At 47.4% G+C, this 18,801-nt stretch overlaps 1 protein-coding gene across 2 annotated transcripts in view; it reads left to right on the forward strand.

Moving 5' to 3' along the window:
- The window catches only part of RAPGEF1 (Rap guanine nucleotide exchange factor 1), a 324,367-nt gene that overhangs the window by 70,164 nt on the left and 235,402 nt on the right, over positions 1 to 18,801 (forward strand). The gene's annotated exons all lie outside the window — the stretch shown is intronic.

The raw sequence follows: 18,801 nt of genomic DNA on the forward strand, positions 1-18,801 counted from the left end.
ATGCAGGTTTGAACTCAGCAGCTGTGACTGGCTCAAAGAGAGCAACTTTTTGGCTCCTCGAATGCGGGACCATCGACTTCAGCACTGGCGCCATCAACCTCCATGGCTGCTCAGGCTTTGGCATCCACTGGTAGTGCACCAGAATCGAGTGGGTCTCCACCTGTCTTGACACCGGGCGCTGATAGCAGGCCTCAGAACTAATCAGCATTGGACCCGACACCGAGGGCACAAACGGGTTCGGCATCCTTGTTGACACCATGGAATCAAGGCTCTATTCTTCGGGGGAAACCCAAGAAGCATAAGCACCGGTCCTCCTCAATGCACAGTGTCAGAAGCACCTGTACATCGTATTCTCTGATGCCTGAGAAGCACTGGCACCGGGAGGAGTGCTCCCCCTCCTTAGAAGATGTGCAAATGCACAAGTGACCCAGCGGGCCTGATCCCCGCCACCGGTTCAACATTGATGTCTTCCCAGACTGCCTCTGCCCTGGCTCCCATACTTTTATGATGCCCACCTTTGATGAGTGGTTCTGGAGCATGCTCTGAGAGGAGCTGGCGCAGTTACTGCAGGGGACCCCTGCTTAGGCTTCGAGGGCGCTTGCACCACTAGCAGAACAGCCCCAGCTCTCTCTGAGGCTCCATCGGTGCCGGAGCCAAATCTTTGGTGTCTCATAGAGTGTCAATGTCGACGTCTGGGCATGCAGTACAGCTCTTAACATCGGGGAAGAAGCTTCCCCGGAGTCAGAGAGTAGAGTTGTACCTTAGGGCTCTTCGGGACATGGACCTCGTTCCAGGCGAAGATCAGTGCAGACTCGTTCAGCTGCCTCCGAGTATGCTGAGGAGTCTGATTGGGACTGCTTTGGGGAGTCATATGAGGATCCACCAGAGGCACTCTCTTTCACTATTTTTGTGAGGGAGATGGCTGCGGCTGTCCCAGTTAAGTTGGAGATGGAGGAGGAGCCTAGGGTGGAGATGTTGTCTGTCCTGGGCTGTAAGTCTCCTCCCAAGGAAGGGGTCACTGTGCCATTGCACTCTATACTTAAGGACGCACTGTTGAAGAATTGGGAGTCTCCTCTCACAGTGCAGTCACACCCAAAAAGGTGCATGCGCAGTATCGAATCCAGAAGTCTCCCGTATTCAAGAGGGCATAGCTGCCTCACCACTCCATGGTGGTCGAATCCACTCTCAAGCGGGCCCAGAGTTCTCGATCTTATGTTCGGCGCCCCTAGAGTGAGAGGCCAGAACCTTGGATTTGTTTGGGAGAAAGACTTTTCAGGCCTCAATGCTCGTTGCCCGCATCCAGTCCTACCAACCCTATACAAGCCTTTACTTGGAGTCTTTGGTTTTTGGAGTCTTTGGTAAACAGTACACTACGTCTGGTGGACTCTCTCCCTTCGGAGCAGGCATCAGAGCTTCACCAGTTGGCTAACAAGCAGATGGAGTGTAGGCATTATCTGGCCAGGGGCGCCTATGGTACCTTTGATGTGTCTAGATTCTCTGGCATGGGTATGGGGATGTGCAAACTCTCATGGCTGCATGTCTCTAAGCTCGAAACAGTGATTCAAGAGAGATTGGTGGATGTGCCATGCCAAGAGGAAAACTTGTTGGGAGAGAAAGTGGAGGAGGTCGCTGACCTCATAAACAAACATACAGACACCATCCACACTCTCTCAGCATCATCTGCGTCACTCTCTCAGCATCATCTGCCCTGTCAAAATGTATTCCATGAATTCCTTCTGCAGCAAACGTCTTTACACAATCTCTAGTAAAACTCTCAAATAGGGATGCTATGTGAAAGAAGAGAAAGCAGAAGTCAGGGAGAGTGTTAGGAATGAAGGTGGGGGATCTTCTCTTACCTGTGCACATTCTCTGGAATGAGAGTGTACAAGGACAAGGATGGACTCATGGGGGGGGGGGGGGGGGGGGGGGAGGAGCTCTCACTCCCACTCAACTTTTTGTTTCGCTGCCAGCTCCAAAGCGATTGCCTCTTTTTTGCTTTCTACCCCGGCTCTGGGGTTCATTACAGGCTGTAGCTGTTTCCTATTTCCAGCACCTTGCTTCTCTGGAAAAAGTTCCCAATTTTTTTAAGAGCTGACTTTTTGTCTGTCTTCCTGCCACTCACCTTTGTCACCTGTGCTCTGTCCAACACTATCCTGCCTGGGTGGGAGGGAAGGAAGCAGTGGGCACTGGGCAGGGGCAGGCAGTACGTAGCACTGGCACCGGTGGCAGGTCTGTGTAGCAGAGGCAGCAAAGCTGAGCAGAGATGGGCAGGTGGCAAACTCCAAAAATTCCTCTGAAGAAAAAGAGAGAGAGGATGGCAGTGCTGAAACAGTTTAAATGCTTCAGTGTCCCCGCTCCTCCTTGTAAGGCAGGCTGGGATTGGATGTTGGTCATCCAATCCCAGCCTGCGTTGCAAGAAACAACCAATCCAGCAGCGTGACGATATACAGTTCCTGAGAGCGGAGCTAAGGTGGAGGAAGTGGAACAGAATAGAAGAGTTGGACTCTGGGAAAAGAGGAAAAAGATTGGAGAACACTGGTGACTTCCTGTGCCCACACCTTTTTCTTTGCAATCATCGGTAAGATTTGAATTAAACATATGGGCCAGGTGATATCATGGGCTCAGGCGCTTGGTACCCTGGACCAGAGCGTTACCTGGTCCATTGACTGAGCTGGCTCTGATTGGTGTCGGAAACCACCAAATTGCCTACTGAGAGCACCTTCCATCAACTCTCAGCACAAGCAAGAACTTGTAGAGGAAATCTCTGCCTTTCTGTAGGTCCATGAATTTGAACCTGTACCAGCAGGGGAAGAAGGGAAGGGATTCTATTCCAGGTACTTTCTAATGGTCAAAAAAAATTAGGGGACCGGCCATCCTATTCCTGAAGGGTCTGAACAAATTTCTGGTCAAGGAAAGGTTCAGGATGATTCCCTGGGGACCCTTCTTTCTCTAATTCAGGAAAATTATTTGCTGTTCTCTCTGTACTTAAGGAATGCCTACACCCACATTTCCAAGTCACAGGACGTTTCTCCGATTTTGCATAGGGAAACACCACTTCCAGTATTGTGTTCTGCCATTTGGCCTGGTGTTTGCCCCCAGAGGTTTCACCAAGTGTCTGGTGGTAGTCGCAGCATATCTACACAGACTGGGGGTATATGTGTTTCCCTATCTGGACGATTGGCTTGTCAAGAGCACATCTCTAGAAGGAGCCGAGGAGTCCATGCACCTAACTATTTAAGTGCTGGAACTACTGGGATTTATTTTCAACTACCCTAAGTCCAACCTACATCTAATTTTTCAATACAGTGCAAGCTCGGGCCTCCCTGCCTCAAGCAAGAGCGGATACCTCGCAGGTCCACAACAGCCAGCAGGTTTCAGCTCGGCAAATGTTGAGGTTGATGGGCCATGTGGCCTTAACAGTACATGTTGTTCCCATAGCATAGCTGCACTTGAGAGTGGCTCAGTGGACCTTAGCTTCCCATTGGTCTTAGGTGACGGGGAACCTAATTCACATTCCCCCTCAGCTGGCTCATTCCCTTCTGTGGTAGACAGTCTGGTCCAATTTGACCCTGGGACTTCCATTTTAAATTAACACCACCTTGAAAATTGTTGACAACAGATGCATCCAACCCAGGTTATAGAGCTGAGATAGATGGGCTTCATTCTCAAGGCCAGTGGTCTGCTTAGGAGGTTCAGTGCCACATCAATCTTCTCGAGCTCCAGGCCATTTGGAACACACTAAAGGCTTTCAGGGATTGACTCCAGAACCAAATAGTTATCATTCAAACAGACAACTAGGTTGCAGTGTTTTGTTGTCAACAAGCGGGGGTACAGGTTCTTACCCTTTGTGTCAAGAAGCGATCAGAATGTGGTAGTGGGCTCTACTTCACAGTATGGACCTCCGTGACACTTACCTGCCCGGCAAGAACAACTTTCTGGCAGACAGATTGAGCAGGATATTGCAACTGTACGAGTGGTCTCTCAACATGGGCATAGTCTGGAAGATCTTCCAAAAGCGGGGCACCCCCCTTGATGGATCTTTTTACCACTCATCTGAACAACAAGGTCCCTCAGTACTGTTCCAGGCTCAGGTCACACAGCAGACTAGCGTCGGATGCCTTTCTCCTGCACTGGGGACTAAGACTCCTATATTTGTATCCTCTCATAACTCTCATAGAGAAGACTTTGCTGAAACTCAGGCAAGACCAGGGAACAGTGATTCTGATCACTCCTTACTGGCCGCGACAAATCTGGTTCCCTCTTCTTCTGGAGTTGTCCTTCGAAGGTCCGTGGAGATTGGACTGTTTTCTGTGACTCATCACGCAGAACAAAGTTTCCCTTCTGCATCCCAACCTCCAGTCCTTTGCCTCAACAGCTTGGACGATGAGAGCCTAAGAGTGTCTCCCTTATCTTGCTGGCTTCCAGGAAAGATTCCACTAAGAGATGTTACTCTTTTAAATGGAAGAGGTTTGCCATCTGGTGTGAGGGCAATGCCTTAGATCCCTTTTCTGGCCCTACAAAAAAACAGCTCTTACACCTTTTTGAGTCTGGTTTGAAAACCAGCTCTGTAAGGGTTGATCTCAGTGCAGTTAGTGCTCATCACCATGTAGGAGGCAAGTCCATCTCTGTACAGCCTTTAGTTGTTCGCTTTGTGAGAGGATTGTAACCTCCCACTGTGTCATGGGATCCCAACATAGTCCTCACCCAGCTAATGAAAGCTCCTTTAGAGCCTCTGAATATCTGTCATCTGGAGTTCTAGTCCTGGCAGGTTGTGTTTCTTGTGACGGTTACTTTAGCTCGCAGAATCAGTGAGCTCCAGGTCCCGAAGACCTTGATATGTGTATCTGGTTTGTCTCTTGGTGGATGACCCTTTCCATCTCTCGCTTGTCAGTTCCAGTCCTAATAGAAGATTTGTCTCCCTCTCTTGAGAGGCTGAAGTTGAGAAAGAAAGGCTACTTCAAGGAAGCAGTCTACCTCTTCGGCATATGCTAGGGGTTTGGAGACTTGGTTTTTGGGGCAGGCAGTGTCTCCCTTTCGGGCTACCCTGCACCACATTTTGGCCTTCCTGCAGGATGGCTTTGCAAAGGGCCTGGCCTATAACTCTCTTAGGGTTCAGGTGGTCGGCTTCAACATTCTATTCTGGCAGCGCATCCTGATGTTGTTCATTTTATGAAAGTGTTAATTGTCTCAAGCCTCCACATCTCCATCCTTGTCCTGAACGGAATCTGAATCTGGTTCTCTATTCATTCCAGAGGGCGACATTTGAGCTGCTTCAGTCAAAGACCTTACCTTGAAGCCTGTCTTTCTGGTGGCTCTCTCTTCTGCTAGGTGGATTTCTGAACTGCAGGCACTATCCTGTCGAGATCCCTTTCTTTGTTTCACTAAGGCCAGTGTTGCCATTCGCACTGTTCCTTCTTTCCTTCCTAAAGTGGTTTCCTCTTTCCACCTGAACCAACCTTTGTGTCTTCCCTTCTTCATAAAGAAGGATTATCAAAAGGATTTTGAATGCTTGCATTTGTTGATGTACGCCGTGTGCTCATTCAGTACCTGCAGGCTACTGATGATTTTTGACATTACTACTACTACTACTATTTAGCATTTCTATAGCGCTACAAGGCATACACAGCGCTGCACAAACATAGAAGAAAGACAGTCCCTGCTCAAAGAGCTTACAATCTAATAGACAAAAAATAAATAAAGTAATCAAATCAATTAATGTGAACGGGAAGGAAGAGAGGAGGGTAGGTGGAGGCAAGTGGTTACAAGTGGTTACGAGTCAAAAGCAATGTTAAAGAGGTGGGCTTTCAGTCTAGATTTAAAGGTGGCCAAGGATGGGGCAAGACATAGGGGCTCAGGAAGTTTATTGCAGGCGTAGGGTGCAGCGAGACAGAAGGCGCGAAGTCTGGAGTTGGCAGTAGTGGAGAAGGGAACAGATAAGAAGGATTTATCCATGGAGCGGAGTGCACGGGAAGGGGTGTAGGGAAGGACGAGTGTGGAGAGATACTGGGGAGCAGCAGAGTGAGTACATTTATAGGTTAATAGAAGAAGTTTGAACAGGATGCGAAAACGGATAGGGAGCCAGTGAAGGGTCTTGAGGAGAGGGGTAGTATGAGTAAAGCGACCCTGGCGGAAGATGAGACGGGCAGCAGAGTTTTGAACCGACTGGAGAGGTGACTAAGTGGGAGGCCAGCAAGAAGCAGATTGCAGTAGTCTAAACGAGAGGTGACAAGGGTGTGGATGAGGGTTTTGGTAGAGTGCTCGGAAAGAAAGGGGCAGATTTTACGGATGTTGTAAAGAAAGAAACGACAGGTCTTGGCAATCTGCTGGATATGAGCAGAGAAGGAGAGAGAAGAGTCAAAGATGACCCCAAGGTTTTGAGCTGAGGAGACAGGGAGAATGAGAGAGCCATCAACAGAAATAGAAAACGGGGGGAGCGGGGAGGTGGGTTTGGGGGGGAAAATGAGAAGCTCGGTTTTGGCCATATTTAATTTCAGGTGGCGTTGAGACATCCAGACAGCAATGTCAGACAAGCACGCTGAAACTTTGGTTTGGATGCAAGGTGAGATATCAGGGGTAGAAAGGTAGATTTGGGAGTCATCAGCATAGAGATGGTAGGAAAAGCCATGGGATGAGATTAATGAACCAAGGGAAGAAGTGTAGATAGAAAAGAGGAGGGGACCAAGAACAGAACCCTGAGGTATGCCGACAGGCAGAGGGATAGAAGTAGATCCACCAGAGTGAACACTAAAGGTTTGGAGGGAGAGGTAGGAAGAGAACCAGGAAAGGACAGAGCCCTGGAATCCAAGTGAGGACAGGGTATCGAGAAGTATGCTTTGATTGACAGTGTCAAAAGCAGCGGAAAGATCAAGAAGAATGAGGATGGAATATTGACCTCTGGATTTAGCCAGTAATAGGTCATTGGAGACTTTAGTAAGCGCAGTTTCGGTTGAGTGGAGAGGGCGAAAACCAGATTGTAGTGGGTCAAGAATAGCATGTGAGGAGAGAAAATCAAGGCAGCGGCGGTGAACAGCACACTCAAGTAATTTGGAGAGAAAAGGAAGGAGGGAGATGGGTCGGTAATTAGAGGGACAAGTAGGGTCGAGTGAAGGCTTCTTAAGGAGAGGTGTGACCACAGCATGTTTAAAGGCAGCAGGGACAGTCGCAGTGGAAAGTGAGAGGTTGAGAATGTGACAGATAAAAGGAATAAGAGCAGGAGAGATGGCATTAAGAAGGTGGGTGGGAATGGGATCAGAGGAACAGGTGGTACATTTTGAGGAAGAAAGGAGAAGTGTCGTTTCCTCAATAGTAACTTCAGGAAAGGAGGAAAGGGAATGAGGGGAAGGAGAGAGAGGGGAACGGACTAGTGGAGGGAGAGGTGGTGAGGTAGAGAAAGCAAGGTTTATCTTTTGAACCTTGTTGTGAAAGAATTCAGCAAGGGTCTGAGGAGATAATGAAGGGGGAGTTGGGGGAGGGGGCACCTTGAGGAGAGAGTTCAATGTGGTGAAGAGAAGTCGAGGATTAGAGCCAAGAGAGTTGGTCAGTTGGATATAATAATCCTGTTTGGCACGTAAAAGAGCAGATTGGAAGGAGGTCAGCATGAACTTAAAGTGTAAGAAATCAGCAAGGGCCCGAGATTTCCTCCAGAGGCGTTCGGCGGAGCAGGTACAGGAACGTAGGTAGCGGATATTAGAAGTCAGCCAAGGTTGGGGTTTTGTACGCCTTACAGGGCGGGTCATCAAAGGTGCAAGAGTGTCTAAGGCTCAATAGAGGGGCCGTGGCATCTGAGCCAACTATTGCTCGTTGGATTAAAGATGCCATTTCTTCTGCTTATATTCTTACAGGCAAGCAGCCGCTGGCTTCTCTCAGAACTCATGCCACCACGGCTCTTACAATGTCCTGGGCCAAGTCTTGGGGCATACTTTCTCAATGAAATCTGCAGAGTAATGATGTGGGCGTCTTCGTATACATTTGCTAAGCATTATCGCCTGGATGTTGTGGAGCGCTCGGAGGCATCCTTTGGGGCTTTGGTACTCTCCACAGGTGTGTCTTTTTCCTGCCTTGTTTGAGGACTGCTTTGCTACATTCCACAAGTCTCTGGATTCATCCGTTGATGATGACAAAGAAGGAAAAATTATGTCTTACATGATAATTTTCTTTCTTTTATTCATAGCGGATGAATCCAGAGTCCCACCCTTGTCTGTTTTCTCTGAGTTTCTTATTGCAGTTTCCTTGGATCTTGGGGTTTCCGATTATTCTCTCATTGATTTTGGATTCTGTGAGAAGTTCTAACTTGTTGATTATTCTTTCTGCATTGTTATGAGACATACTGTCCTATATGTAGTTCGGTTCAGTGTTCTTTATCTGCTGGTAGATGGACATAACCCACAAGTCTATGGATTCATCCACTGTGACTAAAGGAAAGAAAATTATCGGGTAAGACATAATTTTTCCTTTCGAAATTTATTAAGGGATCTTATGTTGTCTTTTGATCAGAGGAGGTGGTATTTATAAACCTGTGTTTACCCTTTGTATATCTTTTGGTTCCTGTGAATTGATTTGTAGTACTACTCTTTATTTGTTTGCTTGTTTAATTAGGATGCTCACTGAGATAGGTTTGCCTAAGAGCTGCAATGTTAAAATTCATCACTCTTCTTTCCCTCTCTTCCGCCCTCTTGGACAGCTTCTGGACCAATCCCAGAACTACCACAGTGGTGTCTAAGAAGAGCAGGTATGCTGATGCTCATCACACTCCTTCAGCTGTTCTTTTAACGAGCTTCCTGCACAATTGTACAAAGGGAATACATAGGAAAAGAAAGCCCTCTTTCTCTTGCAGTTATCTTTCTTCTGCAGCCCATTCCCCTGATGGGAGCCTCTGTTCCCTGTGCAGCTACCTCCACCCAACAAATACTCTTGCATCTTTTGTTCACCCAGGCTTTCAGTGTCATTTGACTAGATGTGGTTGTATCTATTACAGGGAGGAGAGGAGATGAAGAAGGAGAGGAAGGTAAACTGGTGTGATAGAGGCAGGGTTGTGAGGAGCTCAGTTAAGGGAGCTGCTCCTTGGGCTTAGCCATGAGGTTGCTGTTCATGAATCAGAGGGCAGTGGTTTTTAACCCCAAAGGTAAGCAGTGGTTTTCCACAAATCTACCTAGCCAATACTTGTTTATGGACTTTTTCTCTAGAAATGTGTCTAAATAATTTTTTAACCCCACAATGCTGCATACCTTGATCACATCTTCTGGCAACACCAGAGTTTAATTGTACATTGAGTGAAAAAAATACTTTTAAATTTTGTAAGCACAAGAGATGGATGTTTTTCAGGTACTAGCCCTAGACTGTAGAAGATCTCCCTGTTGATTTAAGAACTAGATAGGGATGATTACTTTCATTTCCAGTGCAAATTGAAAACGTGGCTGTTCAGTGAATGTTTTAAATAATGTTAGAGTAATTTGGGAGACTTTATAACAGTCCTGCAAGTACAAGCTTTTATGAAAGGAATGATATTGGGGTTGAGGACTTATGAAAAGGGATGATATTGGGGTTGAGGACTTAGAGGGAGAGAGAGGGTGGAGCAATGGGAAGGGTTGTAGGGCTCTTTCCATCAGCTGAAAGGACCAATAACATGGTTTCATGCATTTCTGAGAGAGAAGGATTTTCCAAAGTTTGTATTTATGGAGGCATGGCAGACATATTTGGGGGAGGGTGGAAACAGATATTTCTCACTGCTGATAAATAGTCTATCAGTCTGTATTAAAGGAGAATGCTTACAAAATTCTCTATAGATGGTATTTTAACACCTTCAAAGCTGAAGAAGATGTTTCCAGCTGCTTGGGGATGGTGCTAGAGGCATTGTGGGCAAGATGGGACTTTTTGGCACATATGGTGGTCTTGTATTAAGGTGGAAGGATTTTGGCAACAAGTGGAATGGGAAATTGGTAACTTTTATATGATGGAGTCTGTTGTTTTAGTTTGACTAATTGACTGTATATGTATGTAATGAATAGTTATTTATTTATGGATTTTAGTATATAAGTAAGAAAAATGTCTTATCTATTATTTATTGTTTATTTATAAGAACACATATGTCATATGCTTTTTATCATATAGTCCATTAATATTTTTAACAGGTATGTATATATGTGTTGGATTTGATATGTTTTTTAATATATTTATTCAGTATTATTTTATTGTAGAGTATATGTATATAAAGAGAGAGCTACATATATATATGTTTTTGATTGTCTATGTCATGGTGTTACTTTACTATCAGCTGATTTTGGTTTTATTTATACATTCGTGATTAATTTATTTGTATGTCTCATTCGATTTTTGTAGCCCCTGACGCAGCCCTGCTGGACAAAACACAGCCTGTGTTGGGCAGTATAATCTATATGCTATTTTATTAATAAAGTTTGCTTACATTTACCATTTATCTGCTTTGAAAGATAATGGCCTGCATCCGATTTTAAAGCTTTATGTATCGTGAATAAAATTTTAAACACGTGGAGGGGCATAATCGAACGGGAATGACCATCTCTAAGGACGTCCCGGTGAAGGGGCGGGGAAGCCCGCATTATCGAAACAAGATGGGCGTCCATCTTTCGTTTCGATAATATGGTCGGGGACGCCCAAATCCCCACATTTAGGTCGACCTTAGAGATGGTCGTCCCTGGTTTACGGCGATAATGAAAGCTGAGGACGCCCATCTCAGAAACGACCAAATCCAAGCCATTTGGTCATGGGAGTAGCCAGCATTCGTAGTGCACTGGTCCCCCTCACATGCCAGGACACCAACCGGGCACCCTAGGAGCACTGCAGTGGACTTCACAAATTGCTCCCAGGTGCATAGCTCCCTTACCTTGGGTGCTGAGCCCCCCAACCCCCCAAAACCCATTCTCCACAATGGTACAACACTACCATAGCCTAAGGGGTGAAGGGGGGCACTAACATGTGGGTACAGTGGGTTTCGGGTGGGTTTTGAAGGGCTCCCAATTACCACCACGTGTAACAGGTGGGGGGGATGGGCCTGGGTCTGCCTGCCTGAAGTGCACTGCACCCACTAAAAAACTGCTCCACGGACCTGCATACTGCTGTCAGGGAGATGGGTATGACATTTGAGGCTGGCAAAAAAAAAATTTTAAGTTTTTTTTTGAGGGTGGGAGGGGGTTGGTGACCACGAGGGGAGGGGGGGAGTAAGGGGAGGTCAGCCCCGATTCCCTCCGGTGGTCATCTTGTCAGTTCGGGCACCTTTTTGAGGCATGGTCGTGAAAAAAAATGGACCAAGTAAAGTTGGCCAAGTGCTCGTCAGGGACACCCTTCTTTTTTCCATTGACAGCCGAGGACGCCCATCTGTTAAGCACGCCCCAGTCCCGCCTTCACTACACCTCCAACACGCCTGTGGGAACTTTGGTCGTCCCCGCGACGGAATGCAGTTGAGGGCTCCCAAAATCGGCTTTCGATTATGCCGATTTGGGCAACCCTGAGAGAAGGATGCCCATCTCCCGATTTGTGTCGGAAGATGGATGCCCTTCTCTTTCGAAAATAAGCCTGAATACGTTCTTGAACTGGTAGCCAGTGAAGTTGTTTCAAGACAGGAGTAAGTGAAATTGAGCAGCCAGGCACAAACTTGGCAGCATCATTTTGAATAATTTATAGTGCTCTTAATCTCGTATGTGGTCAACCGAAATATAATGCATTGCAATAATTTAAGCCACTTAAAATCATCAATCGGAATGCAATCTTTCAACTTATTCAACATTCATAATTTCAAAAAAGAATTCTGTACTATCTTACAGATTTGAGATTTGAATGAAAATTGAGAGTCAAATATAACACCCAAATTTTGAACTTGATGAATAACCTTAATTTCCATGTCACACAGATCTATAGTACTAGGAATAAGTTCTTCATATATTTTGCCAACTAATATTATGTCTGTCTTTTCCACATTTAACACGTTTATTATTCTTCAACCAGTTAACAAAGCATCAATAACCGTGTTGCACAAAATATTATTTTTATCATTCTTCTGAGGATTCAAAGGCAAATTAAAATCTCCTAATAACATATATGCTTTAGACAGATCTGCTAGTAATTGTAGTATAACTTCCAGACTTCAATATAAAACCAAATTAGAATTTTCTAATACCGGGATATCTGCTAAGCCAGTGTTTCCCAAGTCCAGTCCTGGAGTACCCCTTGCCAATCAGGTTTTCAGAATATCCACAATGAATATGTACAGACTTGATTTGCATACACTACCTCCATTATATACAAATATCTTTCATGCATATTCTTTGTGGATATCCTGAAAACCTGACTGGCAAGGGGTACTCAAGGACTGGACTTGAGAAACACTGTGCTAAGCTGTCTGTAAAAGTAAAAATGTCTTAAAACACAAGTAGCATTTAAAAATATTTATAACCCTACCCCCATGTTGTGTATCTCTAAAAGTCCATTCCCATGAATATCACATTACTCAGAGGCTAGTGGTGTATAGAAAAACAGACCCAAACAAAGCTCATACCACAACCATTTAAACTGAAGAAGGAAAAGCCTCGGAGCAGTTTCAGTGCGCCTTATAGCACCATTCTCTATCAGTCAAAAGCAGGAATTACATAACAAAATGTCAAAATTAGTAAAACTTTGAAACTTATCCTGCAAACAAGCAATGAATCAGCATAGAACAAATAATGTAGCTATTAGGTCCAATCCAACACATTTTCATATCCTGCTTCAGGGACTGGGCAGGGTAGTTCAGATGAGTTAAGCTGGACATAGTCTTTTTCGGTCACTGAAGCTGAATATCAAAACACATTGGTATTTAATGCTGATGAGTCAGAGAAACTGAAACAAATCTCTGTAACCCTGGAAGATGTAATGGGTCGATTTGACAAATTGACGAGTAGTAAATCGCCTGGACCGGATGGTATGCATCTCAGAGTACTGATGGACTTGAAAAATGAACTTACAGAGCTATTGTTAGTAATATGCAAGTTATCTTTAAAATCCAGCATGGAGGGTGGCCAATGTAATGCTAATTTTTTTAAAGAGTTCCAGAGGTGATCCGGAAAATTATAGACCAGTGAGCCTGACGATGCCGGGCAGAATGGTAGAGACTATTATAAAGAACAAAATTACAGAGCATATACATAAGCATGGATTAATGAAACAAAGCCAACATGGATATAGTCAAAGGAAATCTTGCCTCACCAATCTACTATATATCTTTGAAGGAGTGAAAAAACGTGGATAAAGATGAACCGATCAGTATTATGTATCTGGATTTTCAAAAGGCATTTGACAAAGTACCTTATAAAAGACTTCTGAAGAATTAGAAATAATGAGATAGGAGGTAATGTCCTATTGTAGATTAAGAACTGGTTAAAAAAAAATAGAGAGTAGGGTTAAATGTTCAGTATGGGTAGATAGTGGGGTTCCCAAGGGGTCTGTGCTGGGACTGCTGCTTTTTAATATACCAAAATGTAATATTTATAGATGATCTAGAGATGGGAATGTCTAGTGAGGTAATTAAATTTGCTGATGACACAAAGTTATTCAATTGTTAAATTACAAGAGGATTATGAAAAATTGCAGGAGGACCTTATCAGACTAGGAGACTGGGCATCCAAATGGCAGATGACGTTTAATGTGAGCAAGTGCAAAGTGATGCATGTGGGAAAGAAGAACTCAAACTATAGATACGTGATGCAAGGTTCCACGTTTGGAGTCACCAACCAGAAAAAAAATTATGATGGTGGGTACTTATAGCTCACTACTCCCCTTAAAACTAGGTTCAGAGCAAGTTAACAAAAGAAAACTATAGGGTCCTTTTAAAAAGGTGTGCTAGAGATGCCCATATATTCCTATGGGTGTCTCTAGCGTTTAGCGCCTGCTAAAAACGCTACCATTCCTTTATAAAAGACCCCATTAAATAGGTAAATACAATAATTACCTAATAGCTACAGTACAACAGGAGTTCCTACAAATTCATAACAGAAATTTAGAAAATAAATAAGACCAGTTGTTTCCGAAAACAAAAATAGGATGAAGATGCCCTAATATCTACAGGGAGTGTATTCCAATATTTAGTCATTTGAAATACTGCAGACTTTTCCTAAAAACTTTTAAGTTTGATTCCTCTAAACGAAGGAACTCTCAGCATAAGATAGTTACAAGTATGTTGTGCTCTACCATCATACAGTAGAGTGATTAATGAAGTTAAATTGGGTGGTCACAAGCCCTCTAGAATCTTAAAAACAAAGCAACATATTTTAAAAATAATTCTTGCTCTTATTGGAAGCCAATGTAGTTCAACCTCAAAGGAGATACATGGTCGATGATATGTTGAAACCCTCAGCTCAGTGTGCAACTGCGGCTAAGAAAGCAAATAGAATATTAGGAATTATTAGGAAAGGAATGGAAAACAAAAATGAGAATGGTATAATGCCTTTTTCCATATCATCAAGCTGATCAATCCATAGACTGGTGGGTTGTGTCCATCTACCAGCAGGTGGAGATAGAGAGCAAACTTTTGCCTCCCTATATGTGGTCATGTGCTGCCGGAAACTCCTGTATGTTCTCTATCTCAGCAGGTGGTGGTCACACACAGCAGCAGCTCTGGCTAGGCCTCCAAGCCTAATCCTTAGGTTTTGTTGAGGCCTGGGGTTGAGGGCTCTTTTGAGCAAGTGCAAACCTGGTGGTGCCAGGTCCCTCCTTTTCTCCCCCCTCCCGCTGGCTCCGTTTAAAAAAAAAAAAAAAAAAAAATTTTAAACGTCTTTAAAGGCGTTTAATTCGACGTTTATTTAAACGTTCATTGCAGCTACTCACTGGGACACCAGTTCGTTACAGCTCGGAGCGGCAAGCAGGTAATTTTACCTTTTTATAGCGGGCAGGGGGTTCCCCGATTCTTCTCCTCGTGGCATATGGCGTCGGAGGGCGAGGGCGCAAAGGGTCGCTCCCCGGATCGCTGGAGCGCTTCTAGAGGGGATGCGGGGGTTTTTACAACCTGATTCGCCCTTGATGGGTGACAGTTTAGTGGCCGATGAATGTCCCGGTCGTTCCTCCGGCGTGGCGGTTTTTTCCCGCCATAAACGCCCATCCCCCGCTCCTCACCTCCGCCATCTTGGCCGGCCACGCGGCTCGGACGGCTTCTTCGTGGGCCGCCCTTGAGGTTGGAGACATTAATGCCATGAACGCCCTTAATTTGGGCGACGGCACAAGCGGCTAAAGTTAAGCGCCGTTCTTCCCGCGCGGCTCCTTCGCGGAGTTTCGCGCCGGACGCCATTTTGGATGCGCAGCATGTCTCTCCCCCGCTATTGCGAGCGCCGGTTGAGAGTGCGTCTAGGGCTGTTGCCCAGGCTGCGGAAGTGCACAGTCTGGGGGGTTTCTCCCCCGAGTTTGTTTTGCTGCTGCATCAGGCTTTCCTCATGCAAAACGCTGCCCCTGCTCCCTCTTCTGATAAAGAGGTTGAGGTTCCCAGAGGTAAACGCCCTCGGGTTGATTTCCAGGCCTTGGAGGACTTTGTCTCCTCCGATGTAGATGAGGGCAGCGTGTCTGAGGTCTCCCAACGGTCCTTTGCGGATTCCTTGGAGGAGATAGATCCCCGCTCGGATGGAGCGGATGACCCCTCTGCAGCGCGGCTTTTTAGCCCAGAGGATTTGCCCAACCTGTTTTTACAGGCCATGGACACTTTGAAGATTTCCTCTCCGGAGGACATCTCTCCCTCAGCCCCTGTTGGCTCTGCCATTATGCTGGGGATGAAGCGCCCGCCTAGATCCTTCCACGTGCATGATGCCATGCACTCCTTAATTGCGGCTCAATGGGATGTCCCGGAAACTAGCCTTAAAGTGGCTAGGGCTATGTCCCGCCTCTATCCTTTGGCTGTGAGTGAACGTGAGGCCTATCTGTGGCCTACCGTGGATTCTTTAATCACTGCGGTGACTAAGAAAACGGCGTTGCCGGTGGAAGGTGGCACGGCCCTAAAGGACGCCCAAGACAGAAGATTGGAGGCGGCCTTAAGGTCGTCCTTTGAGGCAGCTGCTTTAAGTTTGCAGGCCTCAGTTTGCGGCTCCTATGTGGCCAGGGCGTGCCTGACTATGGTGCAGCGGGCTTCCCCCTCGGATCTTTCCTTGAGGGCTGATTGGCCGGCCCTGGAATCGGGCTTAGCCTATTTGGCAGACTTGCTGTATGATGTCTTGAGAGCCTCAGCTAAAGGCATGGCTCAGACAGTCTCTGCGCGGCGGTGGCTTTGGCTGAAACATTGGTCTGCTGACCACGCCTCTAAATCCCGCCTGGCTAGATTGCCTTTTAAAGGCAAGCTGCTCTTTGGGGTCGAGCTGGACAAAATCGTGACCGATCTCGGCACGTCTAAGGGCAAGAAATTACCAGAGGTCAGGGCTCGGGCTAGTACTCGTCCCGGTACCTCCAGAGGACGGTTGCTGGAAGCCCGTCGGTACCGCCCGGGCAAGTCGGGTTCCTCTGCCCCCTCTTCCTTCAAGAGGATTTTCTCCCCCAAGCAGCATTCCTTTCGCAGAGACCGCCGTCCCGGAGGTGCTCCCTCCGGTCCTCCCCCAGGGTCTCGTACCCAATGACGGGGCCTTGGTCCACGTCCCAGTGCAGATTGGAGGACGGCTGTCCTCGTTTCTGGGCGAGTGGACCTCTATAACTTCAGACGCGTGGGTGCTGGAAGTCATCAGAGACGGCTACAAGCTAGAGTTCTGCCAACCCTTAAGAGACGGGTTTGTACTCTCTCCCTGCAAGTCTCCGGTCAAGCTGTGGCAGTGCAGCAGACCTTGGACAACCTGATCCGCCTGGGTGCGGTCGTTCCGGTGCCAAAAAATCAGATTGGCAAGGGTCGTTACTCCATTTACTTTGTGGTTCCAAAGAAAGGAGGTTCTGTCCGGCCTATCCTCGACCTCAAAGGGGTCAATCGGGCCTGGAAAGTGAGGCACTTTCGCATGGAGACTCTCCGCTCTGTTATAGCGGCAGTTAAGGCAGGAGAGTTCTTGGCTTCCTTGGACATCAAGGAAGCGTACCTGCATATTCCCATCTGGCCTCCTCTCCAACGCTTTCTGCGTTTTACAGTCCTGAGACGACACTTCCAGTTCAGAGCCCTCCCTTTCGGGTTGGCTACTGCCCCGCGGACCTTTTCCAAAGTAATGGGGGTCATAGCGGCCTTCCTGCTAAAGGAAGGAGTACAAGTCCATCCTTATCTGGACGACTGGTTGATCCGAGCCCCCTCTTATGCAGAGTGCAGCAAAGCTATGGACCGGGTAGTTGCTCTTGTGAGCTCCCTGGGATGGATCATCAACTGGAAGAAGAGCCAGCTGCGCCCGACTCAGTCCCTGGAGTATCTGGGAGTTCGATTCGACACCCAAGTGGGCAGAGTGTTCCTGCCAGACAATCGGATTGTCAAGCTTCAGGCTCAGGTGGACTAGTTCCTAGTAGCCTCTCCTATTCGGGCTTGGGACTACGTGCAGCTGTTGGGCTCTATGACGGCCACGATGGAAGTAGTGCCCTGGGCCAGGGCTCATATGAGACCACTACAGCTATCTCTGCTGCTGCGCTGGACTCCGATGTCGGAGGATTATGCTGTGCGCCTTCCCGTGGACCCAGCAGTGCGCAAGGCGCTGAGCTGGTGGACGCAGGCAGACAAGTTGTCTGCAGGATTGCCTCTGGTGACCCCGGAGTGGATTGTCGTCATGACAGACGCCTCTTTGATGGGCTGGGGAGCCCACTGCTTGGGAAGGACAGCGCAGGGGCTCTAGTCTCCTGCAGAGGCAAGTGGTCTATCAACCTCCTGGTACACAGAGCCATTCGGTTGGTGTTTTTGGAGTTCATCCCGGTACTGGTGTTGTAGCCTGTACGGGTCCTGTCGGACAATGCCACGGCTGTGGCCTATATCAACCGCCAGGGAGGTACCAAGAGCGCCCCTCTAGCCAAGGAGGCTATGAGTCTTTGCCAGTGGGCGGAAGCGAACCTGACAGTCGCCATACCTTGGAGCCCGGAGAGTGGCAACTATCTGCTCAGGCGTTCTTGGACATCACGAAGCGCTGGGGCCAGCCGAGCCTAGATCTGATGGCGTCATCGGCCAATTGCCAAGTGCCGCGCTTTTTCAGCAGAGGACGGGACCCTCGATCCCTGGGAGTAGATGCTCTTCTCCAACAGTGGCCGACACAAGAGCTCCTCTATGTGTTCCCGCCCTGGCCCATGTTGGGCAGGGTGCTAGACCGGGTGGCAAAGCATCCCGGCAGGGTAATCCTGGTGGGTCCGGATTGGCCCAGACGTCCCTGGTATGCGGACTTGATCAGGCTCTCAGTCGACGATCCTCTGCGGCTGTCAGTGGAGCAGGGCCGGTTACATCAGGGTCCCGTGGTGATGGAGGATCCCTCTCCCTTTGGTCTTACGGCCTGGCTATTGAGCGGCAGCGTCTGAGGAAGAAGGGCTTCTCAGACAAGGTCATCGCCACTATGCTGAGAGCGAGGAAACGCTCTACTTCTACTGCTTACGCCAGGGTTTGGCGTATCTTTGCAGCATGGTGTGAAGCAGGCTCACTTTCTCCCTTCACTGCTCCAATTTCTTCAGTGTTGGCGTTCCTGCAAGAAGGTCTGGAGAAAGGCCTGTCGCTCAGTTCCCTTAAAGTCCAGGTAGCGGCTCTGGCTTGCTTCAGGGGCCGCCTGAAGGGTGCTTCCCTGGCTTCGCAGCCAGATGTGGTGCGCTTTCTCAAGGGAGTTAATCACCTGCGCCCTCCTCTGCACTCAGTGGTGCCTGCGTGGAATCTCAACCTGGTGCTAAGAGCAT

The sequence above is a fragment of the Microcaecilia unicolor genome, chromosome 6 (assembly GCF_901765095.1).
Source record: "Microcaecilia unicolor chromosome 6, aMicUni1.1, whole genome shotgun sequence".
In the NCBI taxonomy this organism is placed as follows: domain Eukaryota; kingdom Metazoa; phylum Chordata; class Amphibia; order Gymnophiona; family Siphonopidae; genus Microcaecilia; species Microcaecilia unicolor.